General features: G+C 46.8%; 1 long non-coding RNA gene across 1 annotated transcript in view; it reads right to left on the bottom strand.

Annotated features, from left to right (window-relative positions):
* Positions 1-1,743: 1,743 nt before the first annotated feature.
* LOC120913990 overlaps positions 1,744-15,593 on the bottom strand; it is a 37,566-nt gene continuing 23,716 nt past the window's right edge. Inside the window, exon 11 of the long non-coding RNA XR_005743607.1 lies at positions 1,744-2,082. This is a non-coding gene — a long non-coding RNA (uncharacterized LOC120913990). The remainder of the gene's footprint in view (positions 2,083-15,593) is intronic.

Here is a 15,593-nt window from a genome sequence, read left to right as displayed (position 1 = left end):
AAAAAGTCAAAACGGCAGGATATTTTCCGCCGTCTGGCCCGACTACTTACCCGAATAGGCAGCCGGCCAGATGCGGAGATGCCAGGCGAGCGGCGTGGGCTGAAGGAGCAGCTCAGCTGCTTTGTGTGCCCGATGGCTGCCCGCGCGGCTTTTACAGATGGCCCCTGGTCCTACCTGTTGGTCCGTCCATGGATTGAGCAGAGGCAAATTAGGCGGCCGCGAAGCCCCTGTGAGTGCGAGGCCTTAGGTGGCCGCCTAATTAGAGAGCCGCCTCTGTTCAGACAGAAGGAAGGCGAGGGTTAAAGTAGAAGTCCACCCTAAAACTAAAATCCCTGCAGCTACAGATATCCACGATCCAACACTAACCTACCTAGCCCTGTAAAGAAGAAATCAGTACACATAACTTTTCTGCAGCCGACCCCGGTTTCATTCTCCCCTGATTGTCCTATAAGGCTGCAGGACCCTTGACCTTCTGTCTGGACAGTGCTGATTGGCCCTGTGCTGATCACATGCACCCTCCCAAGAAAAAAAAACTCTCTAGCAATACACACCAAACTGAGCATGTGAGGATTGTCCCCAGGGCTCTGTTCTATTAGGAGATGGTTTGGGAATTGTGGAAGAAGGGGAGGATCGGAGAAGATATAATCAAACAGCTTTTTTACACAATGCAGAGGATTAACCCCTTAAAGGGGTTGTAAAGTTTTGTTTTTTATTTTCTAAATAGGTTCCTTTAACCACTTCAATACTGGCCCATTGTCATATGACGTCCACAAAGGACCTCTACCGATCCGGGTGGACGTCATATGACGTCCTGAGCTTTGCGGGTGGATATCTGAATGATGCCTGCAGCTAGAGGCATCATTCAGATATCCTTCTCTTCTGCCGGCGATTCTGCACAACATAAGAATGATCATAGCGGTGGTTCCACCGCTAGATCGTTCTTACAGGCGGCGGGAGGGGACACGCCCCCTCCCGCCGCCATCCGGTGCTTCTCCGGGCTCTCCCGTGCCATCGGGGGCCCGGAGAACGAATCGTCCGGCGCTGGCAGGAAGCATAGAGATGACTGGTGACCAGATGGTCACCAGTCATCTCTATGACCGTCGGAGGACCCGGGCGCGATGTGATGACGTCACGCCCAGGTCCCCGTAAGTAAACAAAGCCGCAATTGCGGCTGCTAAGCAACAGTAATCATGAGGTCGGTGAATTTTTTTTCACCGATTTCATGCTTTCAGGCCTGGAGGAGAGATGCGGGGTCTTATTGACCCCGCATCTCTCCATAAAGAGTACCTGTCACACACATTCCTATTACAAGGGATGTTTACATTCCTTGTAATAGGAATAAAAGTGATAATAAAAAAAAAAAAAAAAAAAAAAAGTGTAAAAAAATAAATAAATATGTAAAAAAAAAAAGAAAAAAAAAGAAATACATATTTTTTTTTAACGCCCCTGTACCCAGTAGCTCGCGCGCAGAAGCGAACGCACACGCAAGTCCCGCCGACATATGTAAACGCCGTTTAAACTACATATGTGAGGTATCGCCACGTGCGTTAGAGTGCCAGCAACAATTCTAGCACTAGTCAAAAAACAGGAAGAAAGTATCTTCACATGTAGTGGACATGTGGATATGTATGTAAAGCACGTGCCGCGTCCTAAAATTTCAATAAACACAAAGCTTGGAGGGCATATCATGGACTTTAGAGGCACAGTAATCTGGTATAGGTACAATACGGGAGAGAAAATCTCTTTAGTTTAAAAATGTTTTTTTTTTTTAATACAGCATAAACATAATACATTAACAAAGATATTCCAGTTCCATAGGAACTATGAATATAAACAGCAAGCTCAATAAATTACATCAGAGTCCCATGTACTTCTCAAATGATATATACAAAAGCGTAAATCATAATAATGATACAAATCTTAGATAAAGATCAAGGATCCGTTGTAAAGAGTCTATCCAACGAAGTATAGAAGGGACAAGAAAGGCTTGATGTTGTGAAGAACGATGATATAATGCTACGGCTCTGACCGGTTTCGCGTTGGTGACAACGCTTCTTCAAAGAGCACCTTAAATGAGATTAGCTGAAGAACACAGTACTAAAGTTATACAGCAGAACACGTTATAAAAAAAAAAAAAAACACACTAGATTAACATTTTATATATATACATCAATACAAAAATATAGTGATTACACAGTGGATTGCAGAGGGGTAGCTGGGCAGCACGAGAAGCTCCAAAGTTAGAGATTCCTCAAAGGCAAGCGCAGGGAGCATGTCACCCCACCAACATCGCAAAACACACAGTGGGGACAGGGCAAAAATGATGGGCTGATAGAGATAGAAATAATGGAGGAAGGTAGATGGAGAGAGCATAAGCGTTGTATGACTTACATAAATTAAAATCGTTTAAAAAATTCCAATGTCCAGAAGGAGATTTATATCGATCGGACAGGTGACGTCCATATACTTAATGTAATTGGCTTCAGTGATGAAGATATCTCCAAGGGGCAGAACTCCAAAGAAAGGATACGCCAAAATAGCACTAATTGGACAAGAAAGTAAACAATGAAAAAATATTTTTACTGGACAATGAAATATTTAAATCCTGATTGCATAGATAAAAGAATGAAATCTCCAGTGTCAACCTTACCTCCCAAAAGTCAATTAGGGGGTAATCCACAAAAGGGATACGCCGGCGTATCTACTGATACGCCGTGGTATCCCTGTTTCTATCTATGGAACTGATCCACAGAATCAGTTTACCATAGATAGGCAGAAGATCCGACATGTGTAATTGAATTACACTGTCGGATCTTAAGGATGCAATTCTAGGCCGGCCGCTAGGTGGCGAGGCCATTGCGGCCGGCCTAGAATATGCAAATGAACACTTACGGCAATCCACGAACGTTCCGACGGGCCCGTCGCGCTAAATCTACGTCGAGTTACGCCGCGTAAAAATAGGGCTGAGTCCTATTTGACTAAGCCCTATTAAGTATGGCCGTCGTTCCCGCGTCAAAATTTTCAACTCTACGTCGTTTGCGTAAGACGTTCATGAATGGCGCTGGACGCCATTTACTTTAACGTCTAAGCAAATGACGTCGGAGCGACGTCAGTTAGCGCAATGCACGTCGGGTAAGTTACCCGACGGAGCATGCGCAGTACGTCCGGCGCGGGAGTGCGCCTAATTTAAATGGGAATCACCCATTTGTATTAGGAACGCCTTGCGCCAGACGGAGTTAAGTTACACCGCCGCAAATTTCAAGGTAAGTGCTTTGTGGATCGCCACCTAACTTGGGAGATTTGCGGCAGTGTAACTTAACTCTGAAAAGTTAAGTTGCGCTCGGCGGCTGTGGATCTGGCCCTAAGTATTTAAGATGTCAATATAGTAAACCATTTAGCCAAACAGGGATGTACAGAGGCATATATATAGCACTCAGAGAGGGCTGACACAGCGTAACAGCGGGAGTAACCTGGGAGAAAAAGTGAATACAGAACAGAAATAAATTATCTGTCTAAAGATACAGGATAGTACATAAAGATTGCTGCTGTAGTTTAGGAAGTTGTCAGCGTACCCAGAGTAACGTTAACGGCTGGTTTGATTGTCTACAGATCTCCCAGGAGAGCTGTAACGATCGGTGCCTATGCATGCCTGGGTTTAAATAGGCCCTGTCCCGTCCAGATAACGTCATCAGGACTGGCCGCACATTAACCACCTGTGAGGCCATTGCTGGCGTCACATGGGGAAACACAACTCCTCAGAGGGAGACAAGCCCCATCTTGTGGTGAGTGATGATATCGCAGCCAGGCTGCGATATCCTGTGCGGCCACACTGTGGGCCAGATTCACGTAGCGCAGCGGATCTATAGATCCGCTCTTTTTACATGAATTAAGATCCGCTCCCGCAAGTTTAGGAGGCAAGTGGCTAATTCACAAACAACTTACCTCCAAACTTGCGACGGCGGATCCTAAATCCCCCGGCGGAATTCAAATTCCGCTGCTAGGGGAGTGTACTATTTAAATCAGGCGCGTTCCCGCGCCGATTTAAATGCGCAGGCGCCGTAAGCGAAATTTCCCGGCGTGCATTGCTCCCACTGACGTCACTAGGACGTCAGTGGTTGCGACGCTTACGTAAACGACGTCCATCCATATTCGAGAACGACTTACGCAAACGACGTTAAAAAATTTAAATTCAACGCGGGAACGTCGGCTATACTTAACATTGGCTGCGCCTGATAAAAGAAAGGGTAAGTATACGACGGAAAACCGCTACGGAAACGACGTAAGAACATTGCGACGGGTCCGCGTACGTTCGTGAATTTGCGTATCTCGCTGATTTACATATTATTTATCGTAAATCAGCGGGAACGCCCCCGGCGCCATTTTTAAATTTAAAAAAAGATCCGACAGTGTAACACATTGTAACACTGTCGGATCTAGCCCTATCTATGCGTATCTGATTCTATGAATCAGGCGCATAGATAGGACCAGTTTACGTCAAGAGATACGATGGTGTATCTGTAGATACACCGTCGCATCTCTTTGTGAATCTGGCCCTGTATGTATAAAGAGCAATGTATGGTGAAGGGGAATGCGCAACACGGACTGCCCAGCCATGAAAAAAGGAGTCTAATCATGGCCCAGAGACACCACCGCCACCCAATCGTGCATAGCACAAATATCCATATAAAAGTAGAACAAATATATATGTTGAAGTAGGATAGGGAATTTACAGAGTATCAACACATCAAGAGTACCTGTCTCAGGTCCGATCAATATGATAAAGAACGTACAAAGCGTACAAGGTATATAACTTAAACATGTATAAAAGTACAGGTAGCACATAATGAAAAGCAATTATATATGCATATGTATATATAGAATGAATAGAGTAAAATGAACATAGATATATACACTTAAAGATAATAATAAGATGGATATCAATGTGAAGATGACGGGTAAGCCCCTCAATAGACCGTCAAATGTCTAGCAGACAGACCAAGCGGGTAGTTAGTGAGGTCATAGAAAAGGTTTGTATGATTGGGCCTCATTTAAACCTGGGGTACAGAGCGCATTAAGTCTCTCTATGCAGAGAGTTTCTTTTTGCAGTATGTACTTGTCCCAGTTACCCCCTCGTGTGTCTTTGGGACTATAGCGAGAGCTATAAAGGATACCATAGTGTTGTCAAATCTATGGTATAAATCAAGATGGCGGCTGACTGAAGTGACCATTTTTCCTTCTGCAGATAGATATACATGGTGTCTAATTCTACATTTAAATTTGCGAATTGTTTTGCCTACATAGAAGGCTTGACATTTACAAGTCATGAGGTATATGACACCCTGTGTGTTGCAATCAGCATAGAATTTGGGGGTAAATATCTCACCATTAGGAAGGGTGAAGGATGTACCCTCACTAATCCAAGGACAGAAGGTGCAGTGGCCACAGCGACTTATACCGTTAGGTGGTAGTTGTTGAGTTTGGTGAGGGGTGTAGTGGCTCGAGGTAAGCTGATCGTGCAGCGACCTAGATCTCCGGAAGGTAATGTCAGGTCTTATATTGATATATTTACTCAGAATTGGATCTTTGCTTAGTAGGGACCAATGTTTCATCAGGATGTTACGTACTTCGTTATGGTGACATGAGAAACGTGTAATAAACCTTACTGGTTGTAATGCAGGAGTTGTTTTTTGTTTATAGAGAAGGCTATTCCGTGGCTGGCGAAAAGCTTTTTCTTTATCGTTACATCACGGGACACAGAGCGGCATTCATTACTATATGGGTTATATGGAGTACCTTCAGGTGATGGACACTGGCAATCTCAAACAGGAAATGCCCCTCCCTATATAACCCCCTCCCATAGGAGGAGTACCTCAGTTTTTACGCCAGTGTCTTAGGTGTTGGTCATGGTTTAGCTTGCCTCCGCATCCTTGGGATTAGGTTAGCTACCGGTTCTGTCCAAAGGCCTCAACGCTAAAGTGGTCAGTAACCGGACCCCAAACCCTTGGGGTATAGCCCATAATGCTTTTCTTTTTAGAGAGCTGGACCCTGGGCCCAGAACTTAGAAACCTTTGGGTGCCTAATGTTTCTGTTGCCAGAGTGCTATATGGGCCCAGGACAGTGGATCCTTCATAGGAACCCAGGGCCTGAAGGTCTAGACATCCCCACGGAGATGGGGGAAGATTGGGCCTCTTGCTTGCAAAGTCCTGCGGCATGGAGCAGGTAAGTGAGGAACTTGGTTCTTAGCAGGTTTTTTCTGGGGGGTCACAGGGGACATGCCTAAAGTTATGCGCTGCATCTGGCAAACTAGTCACATATCTTAATGATAGGATGGCTCTATGTGTATTTTTTCCCCATGAGAAGTGACCTCCCTTGTAGTGTTGGAAAAGCATTTGAGTAGGGCCTGTGTAATATAAAGTGTATGTGTGTGTCAGAGAGCTATGCTTACCTGCAAACCTCTAGGCGATGCTCCATCAGTCTTCCTCCTCAGAGCCTGCAAAGCAGGCAAAACGCTGACCTCCTCGTGGTTCCAGCTGGAGCAGAGAGGCTCCCTTACCCCCACCCCCCCCCCCCCTATCGGCGGGCGCGCGCGTTCACGTGTTATAGGCGCAATTCGCGCCGTTTAGCTGAGGGGGGAAGGGCGGGTCAGTGGTTTAAGGAAGGGGCGGCCCTTCCTTTTCGTTCCAAACAGCATTCGATACATTGGAACTGGGGAGGAAAGACCAGAGCGGCAGCACGGGGCGCCGAGGACACACAGTGGCCAAAAAGAATATTGCAGTCTTCAGAAGACTGTTTTCAAGCCTAGAAATAGGCTGTTTCTTTCCATCTCATAGTTTTTCTTGCAATACTACTCAGGGGGACAGAATGATTTTTCTTTCCTGGATTTGAAAAAAAAAAAAAAAAAAAGGTCATCTAGGGGAGAGGAAGCATTTTTTATCCCCCCAAACAGGTGTTTGGGCAATTAACTTTTATAGTTCCAAGTACCAATAGGTAGCAGGTGTACCTCGGTATTGTACCATGGCATCCGGGTCAGAGGGTACAAGAGGTGGGGATTCCCCCAGAGAGTCTGAGGTCTCGGACAAAGCTATGCCGCTGCTTTCCCCACAGGGAGCCTTGGGGCCATCAGGATCTGGGGCTGGAGCTGGCGCGGGTCAGTCCAGCCCTAAGATGGTCACGGACGAGGTATTACTCACCTCTTTAAGAGAGATGGAGAAAAGAATGGGAAAAATGATAGCCACAGCTATGCGGGGCAGTAAACGGATTAGATCTCCGTCGCCTGAGCGTGGACCCTCAGAAGAGGAGGTCCTTTCCTCAGGGGAATTGGACGATCTCTTGGACGAGGACCAAGTAGGTTCAGGGATCGAAGATCCGGATACAGAGGAGTCTGGAGCAGTCTCCCAAGGGGAGGGCTGGTGGATTCAAGCCTTAACAGACTTGGTCCATAATGCATTCAACTTGCCAGTACCAGATCTCCAGGTATCGACGGTTTCAGCTTTGGGCTCACTGAGGGCGCCTCAAAGCAATGCAGTGTTTCCGATCCACCCTCTATTAGAGGGAGTTTTGTTCCAAGATTGGAACAAGCCAGATAAAATCTTCTTACCACCTAAAAGATTCTCTGCCCTATATCCTATGGAAGATACATTTTCCAAGAAATGGGCTACTCCTGCAGTGGACGCAGCCATCTCATGTGTTAACAAGTCGTTAACATGCCCTGTAGAAAACATACAGGTATTCAAGGATCCAGTTGATAAACGCTTGGAAGCACTACTTAAGAACTCCTTCACTACGGCAGGGGCAGTAGTACAGCCAACTGTGGCTGCGATTGGGGTTGCTCAAGCATTATCGGATCAAATTAAGCAGATGCTTAAACTTATTCCTGCCCAGCAGGCAGAAGAATTTTCGGATGTCCCTAGGGCCATATGTTTTACAGTAGACGCAATTAAGGATTCTATCCAGCAAGCGTCACGTTTATCGTTATCCCTTATCCATATGAGAAGACTCTTATGGTTAAAGAGCTGGGAGGCCGAGCCCCCATGCAAGAAGCTCCTGGTAGGGTTTCCCTTCTATGGAGGACGACTCTTCGGAGAAGACCTAGATAAATACATTCAGACCATTTCAAACGGCAAAAGTACTCTCTTGCCAACTAAGAAGAAGTTTCAGGGGCCTGCGTTTAAACGACAGTACTCCCCTGGGCAGGGGCCCTCTAATGCCAAACAGTATCGACGGCCTCCTGCGAAAGCAAACTTCGGCTTCAACAGCAAGTCTCAAGGACAGGCTGCTAGAGGCAGAAAGCAGTGGTTTCGCAAACCAGCAAAGCCAGCCCCCAAGCCCTTATGAAGGGGCGCCCCCACCCACGAAGGTGGGGGGAAGGCTGCGACTCTTTTCAGAGGTTTAGGAAGCCAGCATTCCCGACGAGTGGGTACGGTCTTCCGTGGCCACGGGCTACAAATTAGATTTCCTAAAGTTTCCTCCTCCTCATTTCCAGGAGTCGAGGATTCCAAACGATCCGGAGAAAGGAGCCGCATTAATGTCGGCATTAAATCATCTACTTTCCCAGGAAGTAATAGTAGAGGTACCAGTCCTGGAACAGGGACTAGGTTTCTACTCCAACCTATTCATCATCCCGAAGTCCAATGGAGATGTCAGGCCAATTTTGGACCTAAAGATGGTAAATGCATACCTAAAGATCCGCTCATTTCGGATGGAATCCGTGCGATCAGCAGCTGCCACACTCCAAAAGGACGACTTCATGGCGTCCATAGACATAAAGGATGCCTACCTTCATGTTCCAATTTATCAGCCACATCAAAAATACCTACGCTTCATGGTGGCTTCGCGTCACTTCCAATTCGTGGCGCTTCCCTTCGGGTTGGCTACGGCCCCCCGGGTGTTCACGAAGGTCCTAGCTCCAATCCTAGCCAAACTAAGGATCCAAGGGGTCACGATCCTAGCATACCTGGACGACCTCCTAGTCATAGATCACTCGTCTCCCGGCTTGGAGCGAGCAGTGGCCCTCACGGTCCAATACCTCGAGAAGTTCGGCTGGGTCCTAAATCGAGAAAAGTCAGCTTTCCTGCCCACAAGGCAGTTGGAATATCTCGGCATGAGATTAGACACAGAACAACAAAGAGTGTTTCTACCTCTGAGGAAGGTCAAAGCCATCAAGGAATTAATCCTACTGGTTCTAAGCAAAAAGGAACCGACTATTCGCCTATGTATGAGGTTACTAGGCAAGATGGTGGCCACGTTCGAGGCGGTACCATACGCCCAGAGTCACACTCGCATCCTGCAGGCAGCCATCCTGTCAGCATGGAGCAGAAGGCCACAGGCCTTGGATATCCCGTTGCCGCTCTCATCAAGAGTTCGACAAAGTCTGTGTTGGTGGTTAGACCCCTAGAACCTACTGAAGGGGAGATCTTTCAGCCCAGTGGCTTGGAAGATAGTGACCACAGACGCCAGCCTGACAGGCTGGGGAGCAATTTTGGATGGTTGCACTCGCCAGGGTACTTGGGCAAAGCTAGAGGAGCAGTTGCCCATCAACATCTTGGAGCTCAGAGCTGCGCGACTAGCCCTCAGGGCTTGGACGTCAAAATTGCAGGGGTTCCCGGTGAGAATTAAATCAGACAATGCCACGGCCGTGGCATACATAAATCACCAAGGGGGAACCAGGAGTCAAGCCGCTCAGAGAGAGGTGAGCTTGATTCTCCTATGGGCAGAGGCTCATGTGCCCTGCATATCGGCAATATTCATTCCCGGAGTGGACAACTTTCAGGCGGACTTCTTAAGCCGCCAGACTCTATGGCCGGGGGAATGGTCTCTGCATCCACAAATCTTTCAAGCACTCTGCCAAAGATGGGGAGTGCCGGACGTGGATGTCATGGCATCGAGACTCAACAAGAAACTAGACAGGTTCATGTCCCGCTCAAGGGATCCGATGGCCTGCGGAACCGATGCGCTGGTTTGCCCTTGGCATCAGTTCAAACTTCTTTATGCGTTTCCCCCGCTTCAGTTACTACCCCGCCTGCTGCGCAGGATCAGGGTGGAGCACATACCAGTCATCCTGGTAGCTCCAGCATGGCCCAGAAGGGCATGGTACTCACTAATCTTAAGGATGGTAGTGGGAGACCCTTGGACTCTTCCTCTACGGCCAGACCTGCTATCGCAAGGTCCGATCCTCCACCCTGCCTTACGGCATCTAAATTTGACGGCCTGGAAGCTGAATCCCTGATTCTCAGGGGTAGAGGTCTGTCTCAGAAAGTAATCTCTACCCTAATCAGAGCCAGGAAACCGGTCTCTAGGGTAATTTATTACAGGGTCTGGAAGGCCTATGTAGGCTGGTGTGAGTCCAAGCGATGGCTTTCTCGCAAATTTACCATCGATAGAGTATTAAGTTTTCTCCAGCTAGGAGTGGATAAAGGATTGGCATTAAGCACAATCAAAGGACAGATTTCGGCTCTGTCAGTGTGGTTTCAGCGGCCGCTGGCCACCCACTCGCTGGTTAAGACCTTCCTTCAAGGGGTCTTACGTATTAAACCTCCAGTTAAATCCCCGCTTTGCCCATGGGATTTAAACCTTGTTCTGTCAAGTTTACAGAAACAACCGTTTGAGCCGTTGGCTGAAATTCCTTTGGTTTTACTGACAAGGAAGTTAGTATTTTTGGTCGCCATAGTTTCTGCAAGAAGAGTATCGGAACTGGCGGCCTTATCCTGTAAGGAACCATATCTTATTTTTCATAAGGACAAGGTCGTTCTCCGCCCTCATCCTTCCTTCCTACCAAAGGTTATATGCAGTTTTCATTTGAACCAGGATTTGGTATTACCATCCTTCTTCCCTAAACCTACTTCCAGAAAGGAAGGGTTGCTGCATACCTTGGATATCGTCAGGGCCATGAAGGCCTATCTTAAAGCTACAAAGAAGATCCGGAAAACAGATGTGCTGTTCATATTACCGGATGGGCCCAAGAAGGGGCAGGCAGCTGCAAAGTCCACCATTTCTAGGTGGATTAAGCAATTAATCACTCAGGCCTACGGCTTGAAAGGGTTGCCTCCTCCAGTATCATTAAAGGCTCATTCTACTAGGGCCATGGGCGCCTCCTGGGCAGCACACCACCAGATCTCTATGGCTCAAGTTTGCAAGGCGGCAACCTGGTCTTCTGTCCACACGTTTACAAAATTCTACCAGTTGGACGTAAGAAGGAATTCTGATACAGCCTTTGGGCAGGCAGTGCTGCAGGCTGCAGTTTGAGACCCTCGGATTCCGTGGGCTCCTCTTTTTTGAGTTAAATTTAAAATGTAAGATTATTTTTCTCAACTAAGTTGGATTTATTATGATTTGAGTATTCTCTAAATTAAATCCTTTTGTCTTGGAGATGTTCTCCCTCCCCTCATTGTAAGCATTGCTTTGGGACATCCCATATAGTAATGAATGCCGCTCTGTGTCCCGTGATGTAACGATAAAGAAAAAGAGATTTTTAATACAGCTTACCTGTAAAATCTTTTTCTTGGAGTACATCACGGGACACAGAGCTCCCACCCCTCTTTTGAGGACCATTTTGGGAGGCATACTGCTTGCTACAAAACTGAGGTACTCCTCCTATGAGAGGGGGTTATATAGGGAGGGGCATTTCCTGTTTGAGATTGCCAGTGTCCATCACCTGAAGGCAGTGGCGTCACTAGGGTTGGTGTCACCTGGTGCGGTAAAATATGGTGTCCCCCCCCCCCCCCCAATAAAAAATTTCAAATATTTTTTACCCTACTGTTTGCTCTCTGTTCTCCTTTCTTCCCCTTTTCTCTCTCTTCCTATCCATCTTTCTTTCTCTCCATTTTCTCTGTCCCCTCCCCCCACATCTCTTTCTCCAGGACCAAATTCACATCTCAGGAGCCTATAGGCCAGGGGCGTACCTAGAGCATTTGGCACCCGGGGCGGATCCAATATCTGCCCCCCCCCACACGTTAAAATGTAAAAACACCACACTGTGCCCCCTGCATCCTTCAATATCTTTTTGTTACTACTGTGTACCCCTCTCCACAACTGCACCTCTGGACCCCTTTACATTACACAGCACCCTGCACCTCTGGACCCCTTTACATTACACAGCACCCTGCACCTCTGGACCCCTTTACATTGCACAGCACCCTGCATCACTGCACCCCTGTAAAATTACACAGCACCCTGTATCACTGGACCCCTTTACATCTCACAGCACCCTGCACCTCTGGACCATTTTACATTACACAGCCCCCTGCACCACTGGACCCCTTTACATTACACAGCCGCCTGCACCTCTGCACCCCTTTACATCACATAGCCCCCTGCACCTCTGGACCCTTTTACACTACACAGCCCTCTGCACCCCTTTACATTACACAGCACCCTGCACCTCTGGACCATTTTACATTACACAGCACCCTGCATCACTGCACCCCTTTTACATTACACAGCCGCCTGCACCTCTGGACCCCTTTACATTAAACAGCACCCTGCATCACTGCACCCCTTTTACATTACACAGCACCCTGCATCACTGGACCCCTTTACATTACACAGCACCCTGCATCACTGCACCCCTTTTACATTACACAGCCGCCTGCACCTCTGCACCCCTTTACATTACACAGCACCCTGCACCTCTGCACCCCTTTACATCAGATAGCCCCCTGCACCTCTGGACCTTTTTACACTACACAGTCCTCTGCACCCCTTTACATTACACAGCACCCTGCACCTCTGGACCCTTTTACATTACAAAGCCACCTGCATCACTGGCCCCCTTTACATCTCATAGCCCCCTGCACCTCTGGACCCTTTTACATTACACAACACCCTGCATCACTGCACCCCTTTTACATTACACAGCCACCTGCACCTCTGGTCATGTCAGCTAAAAAAAAAAAAAAAAAAAAATTTTTTTTTTTTTTTTTTAAATCGGGATGGTGTCACCCCTCTAGTGGGTGTCACCCGGTGCGGCCCGCACCCCCCTAGCAACGCCACTGCCTGAAGGTACTCCATATAACCCATATAGTAATGAATGCCGCTCTGTGTCCCGTGATGTACTCCAAGAAAAAGATTTTACAGGTAAGCTGTATTAAAAATCTCTTTATTGTATGCCTTGCGTGGCAAGCATTTACTATATCCTCTGTTCAGCAAACGCTGTCTCAGAAGTTTAGCCTGATAGATGAAATCAGTAGTCAGGGTACAATTCCTGCGTAAACGCAGGTATTGAGCGTAGAGTATACTGCGTAGTAAGCTTGCTGGGTGAGCACTATCCGCATGTAGTAGCGTATTACCTGCAGTTTCTTTTCTAAACAATACAGTAGTGAACCTTCATTATCTTTGCGAATAGTTAAATCTAAGAATGTTGTTTGATCTGGTGCATTGGTAAAAGTAAACTTTAAATTATAATTATTAATGTTAAGTTTCTCAATGAATTCATGAAGTAGTTCTACATGTCCTGACCAGATTATAAAGATATCGTCGATATATCTTAACCATGTGATGATGTGATTGGTGTAAAGATTTAATTGGTCATCTGAGAAAATGTCTCGTTCCCACCCCCCCAGGTACAGGTTCGCGTAGGCAGGGGCGCAACAAGTGCCCATTGCCACGCCCTGTACATGGAGGAAGTGGGACTCGTTAAACATAAAATAATTACGGGTTAAGATAAATCGCAATAGATCAATAGCAAATTGAACATGATTCCACTAGTGATGATCCTGTTCGCGTAGGAATGTACGTGCTGTCGAGATGCCCTGCTCGTGAGGGATGCTGGAATAAAGAGCTTCCACATCCAATGTCACGAGCAGGGCATCTCGAGACACGACCATATCCTCTATCTGTGTTAAGAGATCCAATGTGTCCCGAGTATACGACGGTAATGTTAGTACGTGTGGCATCAATATAGAATCTATATATCAACTTGCATTTTCTGTCAGCGAGCCAATACCAGAGACTATGGGTCTCCAGGGGGATTTACAGAGTGTTTATGGATTTTCGGTAATGCGTAAAAGGTGGATACCTTAGGATGACGTGTATTTAAATAATTGTAGAGATCTTGGTCAATAAGACCTTTTTGGTAAGCGAGACCTATAATCATAAGAAATTCTTCTTTGAACTCCTTGATTAGAGACTCATTGATGGGTTTATACCATTCCCTGTTACGCAAAATATTTAAGACCATTTTTTCATAATTTGATTTGGTCATCAGGACCACATTTCCGCCTTTGTCAGACGATTTAATCTCCAAATCAACATGATGCTGAAGGTTAAATAGGGCCTGGCGCTGTTCTTTGGTGATGTTACTGATAAAGGGATTAGTGTCTAGTTCTTTCAGGTCATTTATTGTGCACAAAAAAAAAGGCCCAAATGTTTGGATTGCTAGCTAAGTCAGGAAAACATTGGGATTTGGGTTTAATTTTTTTTGCAACATATGGAAGAATATATCCAGTGTCAGATGTTAGGTTTTCAGGTTCAGGATTAGAGGGTTTGCTTTCCTCGAGAAGCAACATCAGATCCCTCAGGGCTCTAAAATCATCCATGGTAAAAAAATTTAACTGTTCTGAGATTTATTTCTCTTCGATTGTGCGCAATCGGTCACCATCGAACAGAAATTTGAAGGTTACATTTCGTGTGAATAAATAGACATCTTTAATGGTTTCATACTTATCAAGTCTGTTAGATGGGCAAAAACTGAGTCCTAGTCGAAGGACTTTCAGTTCCTCTGTAGAAAAACTATAAGGTGTCAAATTAATGACGTCTAGTTCCTTGCTCTTGGTTACGTTGGAGTTGTGGTATTGGGGGCCAATTGAAAATTTGAAATTTGTGTAATCACATGTGAGTCCAGTGTACCTTGTCTAGTGCACTGTTGTAGTTGGGCAGTTGTGGAGGAACTGTCTAAAGGGATGTTTCTTCTAGGGACACCTGCTTGTGGGTCAGGTGTGATTCCACAACTCCCCATACCGGACGGTGGGGGGTGTGGAGTCATTTGTGCCTGAAGTGTTTGAATAGCCTGGAGTGCTGTGGCTCCCATGTAGTTACTTTGTGGACGAACGCTATCACCACTAGAAGGAGTGTTAGACTGTAAAGAATGAGTAAGGGTGGTGTCTTTAGTCGGGGGGCGTCTCTTAAAAGGTGTATTAGACCCTCCACCAAGATCCCTCTTAGAGTCTTTAGACTGCCACTGATACCCCCCACCACCATTACTGCCACTGATCCCCCCCCCCACACCACTAGTGAGACTGATACACCCCCCCCACACTGCCACTAGTACCACTGATCCCATCCAGCAACCACTATCCCTGCCACTGATCCCACCCCCCACCACTACCACTCATCCCATCCCATCTTCCCCAACCACCACCCTCACCACTGATCCCATCTTCCCACCACCACTGCCACTCATTTCATCCAATGCCCCCCCAACCACCACCCTTGCCACTGATCCTATTCCCCCACCACCTCTGCCACTCATCCCATCTCTCCCTCACCGCTGCCACTGATCCTATCCTCACCCAATCACCACTGCTGCTGCGTTGAGTGTTGAGGCCAAAGCACCAGATAGCCAGAACAAACCTTCTCAAAATCAGGCTTTAGCAACGGCC

Source organism: Rana temporaria, chromosome 9, assembly GCF_905171775.1.
Source record: "Rana temporaria chromosome 9, aRanTem1.1, whole genome shotgun sequence".
Taxonomy (NCBI): Eukaryota; Metazoa; Chordata; class Amphibia; order Anura; family Ranidae; genus Rana; species Rana temporaria.
This window is presented reverse-complemented; position numbering and strand designations above follow the sequence as displayed.